At 33.6% G+C, this 18,366-nt stretch overlaps 1 pseudogene; it reads right to left on the bottom strand.

Moving 5' to 3' along the window:
• Positions 1 to 17,876: 17,876 nt before the first annotated feature.
• LOC124361062 overlaps positions 17,877 to 18,366 on the bottom strand; it is a 33,149-nt pseudogene continuing 32,659 nt past the window's right edge.

Here is an 18,366-nt window from a genome sequence, read left to right on the forward strand (position 1 = left end):
AAATATTGAAATACTAGTATTTCCGAATTATCCTTTCAATATTTGGACTAACACCACGTAAAGTATGATAAACGATAGTTGCTGGCGTCCAGGTTGCTGAGGGCGGGGAAGGATTTATATCTTGAGTGTAGTCAATACTGTTCTCAAGCTCTTAGCATTGGCCCTCCCGTGAGAAATCCCCAGCGACTAATCTTATGCAATGACAGAAGAACAGAAAACACAGAAGTAGCACTGGAACAATGCTCACAGCGCTATCCGACGGCCAGGTCTAGAAACTACTATTGCTGGGACGCTGTGAAGCACTATTTTAATTATATTTACTCGTCCTAGTTACTAACCTCAGTAGTCGATTTCCTTTGCTCTAAAGAAAAAATTTAGTTTGTTTTATAAGTCAACAAAACTTTATATTTCTTTGACTTTATACTTAACATATATAGTATGAATTAAAATCTTTCATTTAAATCCAGTACTATTTTCATATGGAATGTCAGAACATTTCTTTATTTGCTTTTATTGAAGATCAAATAATTCATAATTACTGTTCAGTCCGATACTCATTAGCTCGTCAAACCGATACTCATTAGCTCGTTTTTGGAGATTACGTTTGATGCATACGTAACTTCCGACATACTAACACGTTATCGAGCACTAGTTAATACAGAAGCACTGGACTTAAATGTGGTGGTTGCTATGGTGGATGTCTCATACTAAGCTGCTCATTTTATCTGATGGCTTTAAAGGTCTTCATTAACACGTCTCTCAGATATATTTCACATCTACTAATGTCCCCTGAGGTAAGTTCTCCATGCAACAACCGCTTTACTGACAGGTCATTTTTAAGTATCTTTAGCCAACAAATGTTTAGTATATAAATTTTAAAGCGAACCTTTTGATAACCCTACACTGGCTCCTGAGACATTGTTAAATGACTATAAAAGAAATATAAGAAATTAAAAATGTATGGTCATTATTACATTCCACAATACAGTGTGTTCAATTCCACTATTATCATTGGAGTAAATAAAGCTTTATTGCTCATAAAATTATTTGACTGCTAACAGAATTATTTACCTTAGTAAACTCAGCGACACAATCTAAATGTATAGAAGTAAGGTAACTTATTACTAAGTTCTTCAAACTTGTTTCCATATATTTTATTTCTAAGTAATAATGTTTCAAATTTCAACTCATAGTTATATTAAACGCATCAATGGTTATTATACTGTGTATACGTAATTGTAACCAAAAACAGTGAAGATGTAATACTCTATACGTCCACGACTGCTCACGAAATAGTATAGCACACACGCTTGTATTCTAGGTGGCAGTGATACAGTCTATTTAGTAAGTATTGTTGTCAATTATAACTACCAGAGCTTATAGTACTTTATGTAGAATTGTTAATAAAATAATAAATTTTACGCTAGAGTGTGTATTTATCGTGTCCAGTGCGTCGTACATATATATGCCTGTAATATACTTATACATGGTTATGTATATACTTTTAAGCATGTTTATGATAATTTTGTAATGTGAAGAAATCTGCTCACTAAGAGAAAGCACACAATTTAAGTCTCTCTAGTATGCTTTACGTCATAGGCTTTGTTATTCTAAATTTAAGTATGACGTACTTGCAATACAATAATAAATAACTGAAGGGTCACGTTTCGGTAGAGGTGTTTCAGTGAATTTTTCAATCTTAACAGCCATGAAATAACAATGAGAATGATCAACTCGGCCGTGGATATGAGCGGTTCATTACCTGTGTTTGCACTGTTGATTGGTGGACTCCACTGTTGATTGTAACCACAACCGTCGATAATGTTCATTAACGCTTTCGTTCACATGATTGAACTTCGCTATTGAAATAGTGTACCTTATTACTTTAAGGTACATTTTCGGGATTGTTAGGAGATGTGACAGGTAATAAATATGTTTCATTACTCAGCTTAAATTAATTGTTTACTTTTCTTTCCTTTATAAATATTAAAAGTACCAAAGAAGCTTTCTTTATTGCCGTCAATGGTACTAATCAAACTAATTGACAAAATTGACAACTTCCGTTTCAGGATGAAATTAAGAGAGTAAGTTCATTCTGAAACGGAATTGCCCCATGATGATTTTTTATTGATTATATTACAAACAAAGTATACAAAAATAACAAACCAAGAAAACTATGATTCTAATATGAAAAAGTTAAAAATGTTTTATCAGTGTAAAACAAACAAGGGACGTAGGATTTCCTTGGATTGATCAAAATTTGCCCTGATGTCATGCTAAAAAAACTTAAGAAAACCACTTTTCAGAACTTCCGCAACCCGGCAGGCGGCAACAACGCTTGTAGCAGCGGATTTAGCGTTACAGAACCGTATCTTCAACCTACTATAAAATACAAAATAATTAAGCTAAGAAAAGGAAAATATTATCCATAAAATTCAACTCCTTCATTCAAACTCTTACTTCGTCTCTACCATAAAATTAAAAAACCAAACGCTACAGTGCAACTTTTTCATGTCACAATCCTAAATTTAATTGAAAACAAACAGTGAGTTATACTGTCATCATCCTAAACTGATCTCCTATCATTAAGTGGAAAATTAAAGCAATAGATATGTGTTTTTTTAGTGTAATTTAAATGAGCCCACTAAGATTTCTGTGTTACTTTTGAGTTGTTCAGGCTTCTTATACTTAGCAAGGAAGTCATCATCTGCATCACCGCAGACATTCGAGTACTCTAACCAGCACAAGGGTCTCGGAGGGGAGTTCTGTTTCGGTAGCAGCGGGATGGCCTTCAAAAAGGCGGGAAGTAAGGAGTGGCATTTAAAATAGCCGTTATCTCAAACATCGATGTTTGGAGTCTTCTGCGCCTTCTGGAAGCTCTTGAACGGTTGGGGCGGATTCTGCCGTTACAGAGCCTCTGCGATAGATACTCGTATCAGACGACTTCCGTATTGAGGTCCGAGCCTGGGCTGATGGGGTTCAGCAGGCCGCTGTTAGGAGCAGTGGCGTCAGACCGGCCGTGACCCGGTTGTTATGGTTACGGGGCTGCCACAGTATTTTACGCTGGACCGGATCAAAGTTCTTTTACATCGGTAGGTCTTCTTCCTCTTCATCCGGTTCGTGGAACTGTTGACGTGGAGTGAGTCACCGTGAAGCAGACAGTCACTTACTTCGACTAGCCTGTAGGGAAGAGTGCTCAGCTCTGGTTGGCTGGCGTTCTAGGCCAATGAGGGATGAACGCTGGGGTGGCCTTTAAATAGGCCTCGGTCTGGTCAAGAATGTTTTCTCTCTTCTTGTGTTGCTTTAGGGCTTTGAGGCATTTAAACAACTGGAACGCTTTGTAAATGGAGTTGTGGGACTTTCTTTGCGGTCGGTTTTGGGCCTGGTGGCTGCCTCCACAGGGCACACAACGGTGCTGCCGCAGTTATCGCTGCCGTGGCACTGTACTGTACTCGGAGGTTTCCTGTATGGTGTTACAATAACTTTCACGTACAGGAAGATTGCCAGCGTGTATATTTCTAATGGCAACTTGGAGCTCTCCGTATAAGTGTACCAAGTACAGGTATGTATTGGATTCCAGGTTAAGATTGAGGAAACATTTTTTTATTCCACTTTATTATTAATCATTCTGTGTATTAAAATTAATCTATTGTAGTTTCTTCAAAAAGATTTCTCAGTCAAAATTTATATTTAGCTCTGACAAGTAAAAATATTAGTTGTAAACTATTTAGAAGTAACATACTTCAATTACTTGCACCGAACTTAAAAATTTGAAACAATCAATAAAAACCTATTCGAATTTGTCCAGTATAAAAATGTAACCTCAATATGCTAAAAAGACCTGTTAAATTACAAAATTAAGTACTCGTAATAAGCAACTTTCATCCTACACTCAAATTACATATTTAAAAATGTTGAATACAGTTAATACGACATGTAGAAGCTTTTCAATAATTTACACTTTACAATTTTAAAGAATGAGAAAGGTTCATATATAAAAATCACAAGATCAAAGCCTCATTCTCGTCGCCCAAGACCTCTGTTTACCCCAGGCATCGTTTGCGGTGGTTTATCACAGACTGTGTGTTTGTAGCTGCCATAACGTTGGTGTGATACATTATATTATTCAGGCTTAAAAACTTTCGTTTATAAAGTATCAGTTCCTTGTTCACCTGACTGTCCAAACAAGTTATACTTACGACGGTTGCTTTAATAAGATTTAAATTTTATGTTTAAATATTTTTTTTAATAAAGTAACTATTAAGCTATGTATTTATATATACAGAATCTATTATTTATAAGAATTATGTTTGATATGAACGTCATTGTTTTCAAAGAAGTACATTACAAACTGTAATAACAAATTCTCATTTACGTCGAAAATAAGAAATCGAACGAATATCTGATTCTGATATATCCATCTTATCAGATAAAGTTAGGGTCGTTGCACACTGGAAATCTAATTTTAAGCCCGGGAGCTGAGTTCTCGGAAAAGCAAACATCTCACATCCCATTACATTGGCGTTACATCCAAAACTGTATTAGGTAGATATCGTAAAGAAATAGAAGTTCCGGGAGATTTTTTGGCATTTCCCTCGATCATACATGTATGAATGCGTGTTTGTGTGTTTTTTTTAATGGGCTTATTCAATACAGCTCCTGGTTGTGAAAATGATAACTGCCATAATTTGTTTTATATATCCAGACTAAATTGATACAAGACAGTACTTACACATATCTTGAATGAGCGAGTATTAGCCAATAAAAGTTTTCGAAATGACGGCCATTCAAAATCGAGCAAAAGTTTTTACTTAATTAATTTAAAACATAAACCTAAACCTATATTAGTTAATTTTAAACACATTTTATTCGCTCGCTTTTTTATCTCTCAAGGTTTTCAGATAGAGGGCGAACAAAGTTTGAAGTAGTATACAATATTGCGGGGATAATTGTGAACACGATGACTACTGTAGATCTTAATAAAACTTAATGCAGAGGCAACATTTGAATACGAGCTTAAAGTTGATGGACATTCTAATTTGAACAAATGTTTTACCTCGACTGATTTCCAATATATGACAATAATGACTATATACAACTCTACTAAGATCATTTAGATTTCATGAGGCGGTCATTCAAAGTTTGGAAAATTGTTATGTATCGGTTATTAAGCGCTGCAGACAAAATACGTTTTATAATGGTCAGGTTATTTACAATAACATTTGTTTTTAAAAAGATAGTACTTACACATAGCTCGGTTGAGTTCGTTAGCCTGTCTTAACCAATAAAGCTTTGCATGATGGCAGTCATTGCAGTGCAGTTCATATGATGAGACAATTTAGAATATCTCTTCACCTAGATTACACTATATTTTGTTATATAAGTTCCTTCGAAACGATGTAGAGGTAAATTTGAGCTTCTTCGTCACCGACTTTTTTATCTCTCCTGACGAACGTACACTCCGAATTCCATGAGTCGTCTCTGATAGCCTCAGATTTCAGACGCTGTACTAAGCGGAAGCTGAAATGGAGCTAAATCCAATATTTATATTGAATCGACCCCTATGGTGGATAGCTACGTAACATGAAATTTTGTGCATAAACCCCATCTATTTCGTTAGATCTTGTAAACATATAACACATATAAACATATAATCTTGTAAACAGTGATAACCACTGTTTACAAGATTACGAGAGTGATAACCACTCTCCAACTTAAACGCCCCGAAACACTGCTGGTTAAACGCAAGACCAATATTTTAAAATGGATCAGGATATTTAAAAGTCTCCCAATGATCATTATTTATCCAATAGGTATTTGGTGTGCAATTTAAAATTAATAGTTTCTATGAAGCCCCTTATATTCAACAGGATACCCCATGCGAATCTGCAGTTTACTAATAGTAGATTATAGTTTAGAGTTCCTCAATGATTGATAAGAATTTTGCCAACTAAATAACTCACTTGAGAACAGATTTTAATTTTTTTACTGTTAAGGACACATATTTTTGAAATCGACCATGTATATGTAATCAATCAAATCAATATAAAACTAATATAAATACAAAAATATGTAAGATTGCTTTCTCTCAGTAATCAGATGTAATTATTAAAACTGTAACTCGAAAAATGTTTAGACAGGAATTATGATGCAAAATGCTACATCAAAGGTTTTTTTCGTTCATTTCAGTATATTTAGTTACATTCATTCATTATAATTCATTACACTTTTGAGTCCTTATATGTATTACACAAGATCTATATGCAGGCAGAGAGTGATTACAATTGATTGGTTTAATATCCTGGAATTACAGTGGTATATTCAGGGTGTAAATAAAGTCCTGGTACGCCTCGATATATTCCAAACGGATTGAGATATCGATGTACAATATTCACCATACCTATTCAAATACTTGTTTGTACTTTATTAGAACGGGGGAGGGTCACGTTAAATATTCAGATTGCAAGTCCTATCTTGTGACATGTCATTTAAAAGGTAAATTAAAAAGAAACACAATAACATGAAAAAATTATGTCTTCGAAAATCCTAGTAAAAGTTATGGGCAAACAACTCCTTACATCTAAGGGTGGAACACTGTATAATTGCAATAAATGTATTGATATAGACGTAATCCACAAAATGTGCAAAATTTATCAAGCGTACACTGTTCTGTATACAAGAAAACTTTCATTACTATAGAGCGCAAACATTCACATCACATCTGTTAACCAGGGAACGTGTCTGGTGTGTACCCTCACTCTGATAGCAACATTTACATATCATAGGCAAACTGACGTGAGTCCCTGCACAATCTCTGTCACGTTATCCTTGTCCAATAAACATGATCTGTTCACAAGGAACTCTCACAAGTATAAAGCGCAAATATACACATCACATAGGTTTACCAGGGAGAATCTCTGGTGGGTGACCTCACTCTGATGGCAATATCGATATATCACAGTCAAACTAACGTGATTACCTGCAAAATCTATATTATGTTTTTTCTCCAAACAATATACCAGTAAATAATAAACCTACTATGCAATGTGAGTTATCACATTTTATTTTTATCCGTTGAGCATGTCTAGTGTGTATCCCAACTCTGGTGTTAATGTGAAACTGTACACCATCCTCGTCACATTATTTCCTTCCTATATTTGCACAAGAAACCCATTACTAGTATACAGTGTGAGTACTCCTATCATATTTTTGTTTAGCAGGAGGCATTTCTGGCGTGGATCTCCACTTTGATGGTACACAACCTATGTTATGTTATTACTGTCCTAAAAACCAGCCTAGTGAACAGCTATTTGTTCATCAGCAACGTTGAACAGCTGATTCCAACATTGTGTGCAGTGAAATATCAGTTAGGTTTTACTGGATAGGATGATAAAAATACTCTTCACCAAACGTACAAAAATGGGTTCATGAATTATATGATGAAAACCACGAAGAAAGTATACCATATATGGTATTTTTTTAAACGATAAAATATCTAATTTCTTTTGATAATGTAAAAAAAGTTCGTTGAATTTAAAACATTTTCTCGAACCAACACCTCCTGCTTGCCGCTCTTGAACATTTTTTAGTTATAATGTTTAAAAACTAACAAAATTTTTATGCAGATTCCACGTAAAAACTTTTCAAAATAGGTACTAATAAGGGAGCTGTTAGGCTACATCAGTTTTTGAGCCCAGCAAGTGAACAACTCAACCAGTAATCAAGTTGACCACATTAATGTCTTGGTCTTGTTATTACACACAACTTGCTCATTTAATCTTTGCTTTATCTGTTATAGTTCCAATAATCCTTCAGTATGCATGAGATTTGGAACTCACTTTATATCATACTAGTAAGCCACAACAACTTTAATAAGTTTTATTAAAAAATATCGCAATTCATCTTCTTACATGTATTTTTCCTTTTAAAAGGTTTTATATCAAATTTCTACGAATTGTTTAGATTTCTTATGGCTATTTTCATTTTAAATGTGTAGTACAACTACTACTAACGCTTTCCATTAGGCCTACTAAATATATCGACTTCACTGAAGTACCATCTTTGGGCATAAAACTTGAATACTAAAATGTTATTATATGAAATTAATCCAAAGAAACAATCCAATCTCAATATAAAACTGTTATAAATTCCTACCATTGCTATTACTATGTGCTGCAGTAAATATGAACAGATAACTTTCTTTGTCGCAATTATTATTTATTTAAAAATCTTTGGTACGATAAGGGAAACATGAACATTTAAATCATTTAAACTGATACACGTTATAACCAATATCTTTCAAAATCGCACAAATTACAACGACGTCCCTTATTTGAACAGGACAATTCAATTAGCAGTTGTATCCTGTGAGAAGCACTGAACGTGTCGCGAGACGTGGACTGGTTTGTAATAAAGCCTCTCTTTAGGGTTTAATGAGTGAGAACATTTTGTAGAATCTTTGTTGGATAAATAAATTTTTGTATTTCAATTTTGTATATTCACATAATGGATTCTGGACAAAATTCATCTTCTTAACACTAATTTTGCAAAAACGATAGACTATGTGTATAAAAGTATAAAACACCAAATCTGGCTGTAACTGCTATCGATACAGTAAAAGAGACCGGAAAATCTATTTTTTTCAAACATTTCTGTAACAAACTTGCTTCGTATTATTTATAGACCCAACATTTGTGAATTCTATGTAACGAAAAAGAGCAAGACCGGATATTTTTATTAACATACACGCACTGTAACTTTCAACGAGCAATTGACTGCGCCAAAGCTTCAGTATTTCACAAAGACAGGTCGCCATCAAGTATTCACCAGGCGAGAGTCAACTGCTCCCAGCTGACTCCTCTCGCGCGCTCTCAAATATATACCAGTGCTCCTCTTTATTGCTCTTTTATTTTAATATGTTGAGGGCTTACTTGCTTGTACAACCGTTAGGATGTTAGGATGGGTGGTACTCATTATTATGAGTTTAAACACCTTAGCAAGGATTTGTTTTGAAATTTTTCTATACAAGTAAGAAGAATAAATCATCTTTACAACATGTTCTTATTTTTTAATTTGTACTATGTATATTTCAAATTCAAATAGTTCATCTTCAGGTAGAACTGTAGGTTCTATAAATTCTCCTAGTGTATTCATGTTTTTAACAACTTTTAAAATAACCGATTTATTTTATTTACAACATTTTCTGTCAATATGTTACTTTATTGTTATCATGTTGTCGTTGACTAAAATCTGTTTTTAACCCATTAGTTGAGAAGTAGTTTTTAAAATGGCTGTGTGCTCAAATCTCCAAGAAAATGTATATAATACATTGTTTCGATTTATTGAGCTCACAATATAAAAAAATATAATAATTTATTTTAAAATTATGTACAGGATTTGCTAAATCATACATAATATCTTACAAAGAATTATTGTGCATAAAAAACCGTATGCATGTAAAAGAAAGGAATATGAAATTGACCTTATTGACCTTAGTTTGGTTCGTAAATATAAAATATTCAAGCATTGTTTTATACCATAATCATAAGCTCTAAAAGTAGGTTCTTACTTCGGTTCCAGAGTTAAATATCTACAATCAATACGTCCCAACTGGTAGCCTATAAGTTGATCGTTTCACACTCCAGCAAACACGAGAGGGGAAGCGCTATAAGTGAGAAACAAGCCCCTCTGAGAATGGGCCGTTTATTGACAGTGGCACTTAGTGGCATACAAAATATAAGCTATTCAGTCTATTCACGCTGATGGTATAATGGGAATGATCATTTACACACATTTTTAACTAATATTCCACTTAAAGTTAAGAAAGATTTTTTCTTACATATTTAGCATACAATTCAATATCAATATTGATTTTATACAGAACGCCAGAGCCGTAGATACATATTTTCTGTTAAAAAGCTCTTGTGAATAATAAGCTATTGTTATAGCAGTTTCTCATATTTACATACTTATAACCATGTCCACATGGCCTGTGAAGGGCTTTAGACGAGTCCATGTGCCTTCACTGGAAGGGTTGCAGATGCGTAACACTGATAAGATGTTTATGTTGAGTTTACAGTAAAATAATGCTACTAAGAAAGATTATTCTATCAGGAACTTTCTAAATTCGGATTTTTTAACATAACTTATACTTCTAAAAACAAGTAGTAGTTGTAGTAAATTTTAAGATGTGAATATTTTGGTTTTGATTTAAAACGTTGTGCAGCTCAGAAGTATTGTTTGTTTCTGATTTTCAGGTTAGTTTCTTTTAGTACGATTTTTTCCGTTGACAGTGAGACTGGGAGCAGTCTTAGCAACTCTCTCAGTGCCTTTTTGTAAAATATAACTTTTGTTCAATGTCTTTTCTACCTATAATAAAATGAAATATGCAGGAGTTGGTTAGGTCTTCCGGGAGTGCCGATAGCTGAACGGTCTAAGACATTGGATTTCGAGTCTTGAGTTAGAGATAGCGCAGGTTCAAATCCTGTCTGTGACCGTTACACTTTTTATCAGTACCATCGACCTTGTACTGTATCGACTCTCCCTCTTATTCTGCTTGATAAGATCCTCGCACAGGCCAGAGGCCCATGAGGACGGGCAGAGTAAGGCTTAAAGGGGGATCAGCTTCTCGATTTACAAATTGTACTCGATTGTACAATATATTTTAAAAAAAAAAAAGAGTTGGAGGTATATGACCGGAATTAGCAGTAACTATTTTTGAAAAACTTTCAGTTGTAAATGCTAAATCTCGCTAGGTAAAAATGCTTTTCAGTAGCTTGTTTTCCAGTTTGATAACTCAATCGTCCGCCAGCACACCCAATTGAAACAACAGATGCAGCAATTCCTAAACATAAAGCCTGCTGGTTTTTGTTCGCAGAATAACACGGATGCCATTGACAGAACTTTAAATAAGCATTCGTCTTAAACATCAAGATAGAGTAATGATCATTTGAAGATGCTGCAATTTCCTGAACCAGTTCCAAATTATTAAAGTTTAAAGCCTAGTAAGTCGGAGGCATAAAGTTTAAAAGTGATACTGCTCTTCAGTGACAAACTTAAGAGACGACTGTAGTTAAACGACATTGAGCTTTTCCTCATAAGAACAATGGTAAATCTGAAACACTTACGTCCCATTTTGGATCGTAGAATTTAGGCGATGTCTCACTTTAATGATATAACTAATAGCCTTACAAATTTAATTTAGTTTTTCACACAAAATATATACTTTTTGCATATTCAAGTGACTTCCGACAATGAAGTACAAACGTCTTAGAGGTTTTTCTTAAAACGCAAAAAACATATTCTTCTTGTTAAATTCAAGATGACCACAAGTGCACTGGGCTCTTAACTCTGAATAGTGAAAATAAATATATAAATACACCAATGCAAAAAATAAAAACAAAATATTATACCAAAATTCCTAGATATGTATTTGATATCATGTTTAACAACAGGTACCACAACAAACAACACAACAACAGGAACAACAGGGCCTATTCCTTTTAAATAGCGTCGTTCCAGCCAATCCTGAGATACGTGATAGTCAATAAAAGATATTCAAATCTGTTATTCAAAATTTAGATTTAACTTTACAGATGAGGCTCTGAATTCGGCGAGTGAAACTGTTTTTCATAAGTACCTCTAGAATTTATTGAATTTATCTCCAGTATTTCATGATATTTTATTTAATAAATAGCTCCAGCTAATTCAGTAACAATTGGAATGTTTTACGCTATTGCTAAGATATCCTACATTGAAGGGGAGACTAAAGTCATAGTCCTTAACTTTTCATTTCAACCACTTATAATGTAATTTTACTGCAGTTGAATACAATCTCAATTAACTTCAATTTTTACAGTCTAACATTTATTAGTTTGGTTAAATATGACATTCTATTTTATATTGAAGAATTGAGTCAGTTCCCGGTGACAGAATCCATGTGTTTTAGTTTATATCAGAACTAATAATTTATCAAGTGTACTTAACTGTTCTGAATATCTTACTGACCTCATTTTTTTGTTGTGTAACTCATATATGTTAGTTACTAATTTTATACAATTGCCAATACAGTTCCATCATAAATTTCTTGTGAAAAATGAAATAATCAAACATAAACAAATTAACCAATTTATGGCCTTGGTGGACATGCCTAATAATCTCTGGAGTGCACAAACAAAAGTAATTATTCCAAGTATGTTGCTTAAGAGAACTATTATTTAGAACGATCTCTCTCCTCATTACTTTACAGGACTGTTTAGATGAAATGTGCGATGTGCAACTCTGCAGTAATGAAAATAATGACCGGTACCGCCTGTGTATAACAATAATAAACCGCACCAGCTCTAGTGGCTAGGATGCTGATTACTCCACTTGTGTAACAATAAGCAAAGTGCCCACCTATGTGTAGTGAAGTAGTACCTGCTAGATTATTGTTACTGCTTCTGTAGATTGCTGTAGCTCCACGTCTCGGAATACCGTTCTGGGTAATATCAGCACTTTATACAGTAAAATATAGCTTGAATATTAATATTACACTGGGCATTCGAATGGCTATGCTTTGTGCCAATTAAAATAACCGTACACGCGATTATATGGCAGAAAATTAATGCTTGTTATTACCTAATATTTCGTTAGGAAAATAGCATGAAAAAACATATTTTATAATTATATATACTACAATTAATTTTTATTTTGAAATGTTTTAAGTTACTCGTGCTAATGCACTGCAAGTTTAACTTTTAGGTTATATTCATATTCCCATAACATTCACGGACCAAGGTTGGGTCGGAACGGAACAGTCTGTAAGTGTAACCACCGTACGCTGTAGTTTTGCGATTAACAGCTGGTGCAATAAAGTTTTTTGTAACCGGAGACACTGGTGAGGGGAGTAAGTTAGGAAATTCATCCCCTTCCATGAATACTGCATATGGTATACCCTCACGTGATTCTTAATCAAATCATTTTAAGTATGATAAAGGTAAGCTATAATAATTAATCTAGAGCTGTAAGATAACATTGCTTTGATTTGCAGGTGATGTGCCGCTGGTCTTTAGATTAATTCGATTGGAGGCAGCAGTAATAGATGTATAAATAAGTAGCCACTTTTTGATCACTGTCATGGATTTGCCCACTTGTGCCACTAGTAAACTCAATAGATTGTACTTTTCTAGCAATTATGTATATTATAATTTTATTTGTTTTTCCACCAGTATATCACAAAAACTGTTATTATTGGACCCCGCTGACAAGTTCTAACTTAGCGGGGCCTAATGCATGTATGATTGGTGAATAAATAAATTCTATTCTCATTCTGTTCTATTCTATTCTATTCTAGTGTAGTAGGTCTTTAGATTTTACTGACTACTTCACGATCGTACTTCAGTTACAGCAGACACGAATGATGGCCGAGTACTTTGGTAGATTAAATAAAGAGCCTTATTGCAAATACCACTAACAAATGCTACATTTAAAAAATGTAGGCCTGCCGTTTATTCAGTTTTTGTATGGATATTCGCTGAGAACCTCAATGTGGGCCATGTCTTGTCACAGTAAATTTGCTCTAAATTAGTTATTTATCATTCGATGTAAGTATAGCTTGTGTTATTAAATTTGTGATAATATCCTCTTACAACTGTTATTCATGTAAATTCTTAAGAAAAATAGCCACAATTTTGAAAATACTAAAGATAATTTCATGACAGTTATTTCCGTAATTTTCCTTGTTATCATAAACTTTTGAACCAAATTTTTTATAATTAAACTTATGAAGATATTATTTTTTTATGAAAACACATACAGTCAGACAGATGGGAAACTAAGCATCAGAGACCCATGTTCTTGTGGTTATATAAGTTTGTCTTGACCTGAGCAATAACTTGGTATACCTTTGTCTAGACAGTTACGGGACACCCTATATATTTACGTAAGACTGAGAAGCATACCTCAGTCAAAAGTGTTTAGTTTTAACCCTTATCTTCTACTTCCAATAGAAGTGAAAATTCCAAACCCCCAGTTATGCCCTACTTTGTAATAGATCAACTTTGGTACTAAATTTCTTCCGTTTTCAGTGTAACCGTTCTAGATATATGGTCAACGCGGACATATTCCGCTAAACACGCAGACAACAATGTTTTTGGCCAAAAATGAACTGGCTTCGTTCCGTTCAACCATTTAGGATTAAATACCAACACATGAGAAAGAGCAATGCATTAAAACTCAGATATGTGTCAAATGTGTTTAGAAACTTTGGAATATTGTTTATAATTCTTTGCTAAAGCGCATTTATATTGCTTTATGAATTGGAGGTATTTTAGTTTGGTACAGAACACATTATAAATCAATTACAGAAATTCTAAACTTATATGTAAAGCCAGTGTCAAAGTTGTCTTGGGAAAGGACGTAGACACTCAGTAGATGCTCTTTACGGCGGCTGTAAATTATTCGCTCTGAGGCAACGTTAAATAAAAACTTTTCTCTCATTTCTATCGCGAATAATAGAAAAATGTTGTTTTAACATTTGTCTAAACACTAACCTAAACTAGCTCAAACCATCTTCTGAATGAGAACTTCTGAATGATATAAAAACGTTCAGTTAGTAATTTTCACCACATGGATTATACGTTATATAGGAATATTTCACATCTTGCCGATCTTGCCGACAAAATGTATCAATGTAATAACCCTACTATTTTTATAATGTGGATGGAAATTAATATCAATATTATATATATATATATATATATATATATATATATATATATTTTCTATGAATATATTCTCTATTATAATATATATATATATATATATATATATATATATATTCTTTATTATAATATATATATATATATTATAATAGAGAATATATTCATAGTAAATATATGCTAAGCCGTTGTTTCCACTGTAAGTTAAATGCGTTTAGATATAGCTTTGTTTGAGAGAAACAATACATTTTAAATACAAATTTATTCGTTTTCATCTTACAGCAATCCACGCCGCAATTGTGTATCTTTTCTTATCTGAATTGTTTATGCTAAATTTAAATTGAAAACGAATGCATTAAGTTGATGTTAGAAAAACTTACAATTACTGTGCTTTATTCTTAAGAACGCTTGGATTTGCCACGTTAATGATTCTGGAGAAAGATTAAAAATTGCTATAACATTATGCAAATTAGTTAAAGGTACATTTCTGTTGGAAGGTACGTTTATTTTATTTATTTCTCAGTCCAGAAAAAAGTTGTAAACATTGAATAGAAATTGCCATTGACACTTCTGTTGCATGGAGTTCGTTTGTGTTATTTAACAAATTCGCAGTGTGTTATTCGGCTATAACGTGCTATGTGAAACTTATCAAGCTTTATAAAAATCATGTTACAACAATAGGATTTAATCAATAGGTAAACCATACGATTACATTATTTTACACTATAAGCATACGATTATTATTTTCACTTGTAAGGTCATAAAAATGTTTTGTTATTATTGAGTACTCATAGACTGTAGCTATACAGGCAATAGGTGTACGTGTAGAAAATGTGATCTACATATTTATCAGGCGTTAGTTTGACAAATGAGTAAATTCTGTACGAGGAACTGTTTCAGTTTAACAGTAACCTGTACCGAGTACAACTAGCAATGTCTCAGTAAGCCGATATTTTGGATTGTATAAGTGAGTAGTGATTACTGGCGCAAAAGTATATTGACTTTAAAAATAAATTTATAATCACACTTAATTTAATGAATGCAATAATTCGATTGAGAGGTATTTGGCGGTCCTGGGAATATACCTCGATAGAGGGTTGTGGCTTGGAGAAATCATGTAGACAGTGTTTATGCGAGACTATAAGTAATATGTCTCTTCTAATCTTTAGAGGTCTTGCCGAATTCTCTTCAAATCAAATAATGAAGACTGCACAATTTGGCCAACCCATAATTTATCCTATGGTATTATATTGTGGGGTGACTGACTATTCAAATAGTTACTTCTACAAACTATTTGTCTTGCAGAATAGCGTTATCAGAATTATTGTCAAATTAAAGTTTAGAGTCGTGTATGAATTCATTTAAGGAGCTCAAAATACCATGCTTTATATACTGTAAACAACTGTATACTGTCGGTTTAAGAGCCTAATGGGTCGAGGTCGTGATGTTCATAACTGCAACATAAGGTATAGTGAAAATCTCAGACCTGTTCAACGTAAATTGAAAATATACGAGCAACTTCCTTCTCGAGCCAAGACAAGGTTTCTAAATGAGGTCCCTCAAGAAATAAAATCAAAAATGATGTGGATCGGTTTAGAGGGCATTGTGAATCCTCTTTTTAACATCTCGCCCATTTTATACAGTTGGTGAATTCATGGAGCATCTCACTAGTATCAATGGTTTTGTGCGATAGTACAGGGGTGTTTAGATCCAAAGTTTTGTATTATATATTAATTGTTCTGTTTGACAACTTTGATTGTTAACTAACTACGATATTTTATTTTAATACAATTTTATATTTTATCAGAACAATTTACTTTTCAGTTATTTTTAAATATTTCAATAAATGTGTTAGTATTTTAAACTTAACAACGTAGGTTTTTACAGTAAATTCTGATGTGAGAACTAGGCGCAACAACTTTTTTTGTATGATATTTATTACATACCCTACCAGGAAATATGGAGCAACGTAACTTTTTACTTCCTTTTTCTCTTTCCTTTGAAAACATCGTCAAATATTAATAAATGTTAAAACACGTAAAGGAAAAAAAATTAAATAGCAACCTATGTTTCAAAGTACACAATTTTGAAATAATATTCAATACAAACATGTTTTGTATTAGAAGTTTGTCTATTTTACTCCGTTTAATAATGTAGACTCTACACGCATGTGGGGTAGGGTTACAGGCTTATGCGTTGTTCAAGGTTTTTCAGGGATGTCTCCAAAATTATTTCACTGTCGGATCTGTAGGTCATAACTTCAAATAAATTTTAATTAATTTACAATAATTAATCCATTTTAATAGCTATGATCTTACAGATTATGTGTTTAAAGATGTCTGGAAAATATATTTAGGTATCCAAAATTGACGACCAGAATCAAGGCATTTTATAAGAATTATTGATTTGGTCTTTTCTTACATATTGAATTGTTGAACACAAGAGAAGTAATTATAATTATAACTTCTATTAATAGTCCTTCATAGACTTATATGTACAAGTGAAATATCAGTTCACGAATTTAATGAAGTAAGAGACAGTGTTTCGTTAGTCTATACTGTAAAATAATCACGTCATATCAACTTAATTTTCAAAATCAGTGAAGGTAGTAACTAGAAGATAATTAATTCAAAATAGCACTTGATTGCAGCTTCGGAGACGCCCCAGGCAGGCAGTAAACTGCTACAGCCTCGAGACGTCAGTTTATATTTTATCGCCATACATAAATAGCAGAGCTGAACAGCTGCTACATCTCAGTATTAGTAATATCGTATGCAAAGTGTCATAATTCATCTTATTGGATATACTTATAAAGATTAATGGTTTATTTTACTTTATTTGTCAAAACATTATTCCATCTTAAAAAAGTAGCTGTATTGAATAAAAAGGCCTTATTATCTTATTAATTAACAACTTATATTAAGTTACAAGGGGATTTCCGCCTTAAAAGGAAAATCTTTACAAGGATATTAGGTAGTTTAATTGCCACAGACGGCTCAGCCCACAATGAGCTCGGTAATTCCAAGATACAAAAGGTTACAGGTAAAAACCAAGGGACAAGAGAACAGATACATCAGGTAGGAGGGTATAAGATTAACGCTATGCTTTTAGGTTGTAGCTCCATTAAACGTAACAAATAACACAGTTCACCACCACACGGGATATAATCACGGCCACCTAAATAGGAGTGTGATGGGGCAGGAGTAGACCCTGGCGGCGCAAATTTACGATCAGTCCTTGGCGATCCTCCAAGCACTTGCCGATCCCCTCAGGTTCTCCGCTCCGAAGCAAGTTGGTAGGGCTCCTATATAAACATTCGATTAAGTGTGTAGGTAATTCAATCTCCTGTAACTGTAGTCCTGTAGTCCTGCAGTCCTGTAGTCCAGTAGTCCAATAGTCCAGTAGTCCAGTAGTCCTGTAGTTCAGTAGTCCTGTAGTCCTGTAGTCCACAACGCTTGTGATTCGGCAACCAGAAGTTTCCGCCTACAACACCAACCGCTCCCTAATTACACTCTACTATGGTATATTCCTACACGCGTAGCAAAGGGATGGGGAATATAGTGTGTTTACTTTGCGATCCCCACCCAGCATACATGTATAACTCTGTGGGTGGCAGTAGGTTTAGACGAACAGTAAACATGCAATATGACACAATAATAAATCAATA

Source organism: Homalodisca vitripennis, chromosome 4, assembly GCF_021130785.1.
Source record: "Homalodisca vitripennis isolate AUS2020 chromosome 4, UT_GWSS_2.1, whole genome shotgun sequence".
Classification (NCBI taxonomy): domain Eukaryota; kingdom Metazoa; phylum Arthropoda; class Insecta; order Hemiptera; family Cicadellidae; genus Homalodisca; species Homalodisca vitripennis.